Here is a 1,594-nt window from a genome sequence, read left to right on the forward strand (position 1 = left end):
GAGAGAGAGAGAGAGAGAGAGAGAGAGAGAGAGAGAGAGAGAGAGAGAGAGAGAGAGAGATTTGCCCCTGTTTCGACCTCAAAGCGTTTGAGGCAAGTGTAAACAACAAAGATGGCTGATTCCGATAAATTGTTCTGGTTAACGCAGTCATTCCTGCATTAACTCCATTAACAATAAATAAATATCTGTTTAAAATCTTGTTAACCATTTCTGCATTCACAGTCTGCCTCTCCATGGGGGTCGCCATTTTCCGACTTTGCAACTCAGATCCATGAGTTCCCGTACACACTTCCTGGTATGAAGTCTTCTTTTCATTTGTCTCGGTTCGTGTTAGTAGTTACATTTCGGAGTCACTTTGTGTTTGTTTGTTACTTTGGATCTTATTTTTAGATGGGGGGATTTTATCAATTTAGCATTCTTATTATTTCCACGCTCCTTATTTTCCTTTTTTTTGGGATATATTTGGACGATCTTGCGGTCATGCCTTTCCCTGCATTTGAGTCCTAAAGATGAATACTATGACATATTTACTGTTAAGAGTCAGAAAGTGTCAGGTTTATTCTATCCGCTTCTTTTCATTCAAATTGAGCATTTTCATACAACAATATTTTATGTAATGAACTAATATTTAACAATTAAAAAACATACTGTGGTCTCTTAGCCAAGTTAAATAGATGTTTAAAAAAAGAGAGAATATATTACGTCATTTTGACGCCTATCATAGATCTCAACAAACTCAGCATGGTGTAATCCAGGCAAATAACATTGCTGATATAAATACTCAAATGTACTAATAATATACTTTTGACCCTCTAAGCACCTTGAGATTGCTAACTGATTCATTTCTGGTTTTCCAGAGCATGTAATTTTTTCTAGACATCAATATACGTGCAAATTTGCTGCTCATTAGTGATGGCAAAATGAAGCTTCATGAAGCATTTGCGATATTTTTTGACTCCTCTAGATGGTGCTCTTGGTTTAAAGATAAAGGCAAGTGCAATGAAAATGGATTACATTTGCATTGCATCTTTGAATCATGAGTGCCATCTTGAGGAGTCAAAAAGTATCGCAAGTGCTTCATGAAGCTTCATTTTCCCATCACTACTGCTCATAGCTGGTTGCTCTCCATCCAAAATCCAAATCTAGCCAGTCGTTTGTGAAATGTGTACTGTGCACTTAAGCACTTGTTATGGTCTTTCGCACTTCTACATTGCACACGTTAGCTTAGCGATTAGCATGGCTTCTCCATCTTATCTGTTCTCCCTTGTTGCTTGGTGTGTCGCATGCTTAGCGGCTCCTCATCCGCCTTTAGTAACAGCGATAGGCTACTTGTTGGAAGTGTATCTTGCCACAGGCTAGGATTAGTTACTTAGAGGAGAGAATTACATCATGGAGGGACGGTGTACTGTTTAGCCAGGCCAGATAGCAAGTGCAACTCATAATAGGTGCGCGGAGCAAGTTAGCTTCTCCCAATTCACAAGTAGCCGGGAGGCAAGGAGGATAGTTTTGTGTATGTGTGTGTGTTTGTTTTAAGCAGCTCAGAGCTTCGCGTGACCTGTTGGCGAGTAGCATGCCATCTGATTGGTTGAGTATG

This window comes from Leptonotus elevatus, chromosome 11 (assembly GCF_054856555.1).
Source record: "Leptonotus elevatus isolate MCC_2025b chromosome 11, RoL_Lele_1.0, whole genome shotgun sequence".
NCBI classification, from domain to species: domain Eukaryota; kingdom Metazoa; phylum Chordata; class Actinopteri; order Syngnathiformes; family Syngnathidae; genus Leptonotus; species Leptonotus elevatus.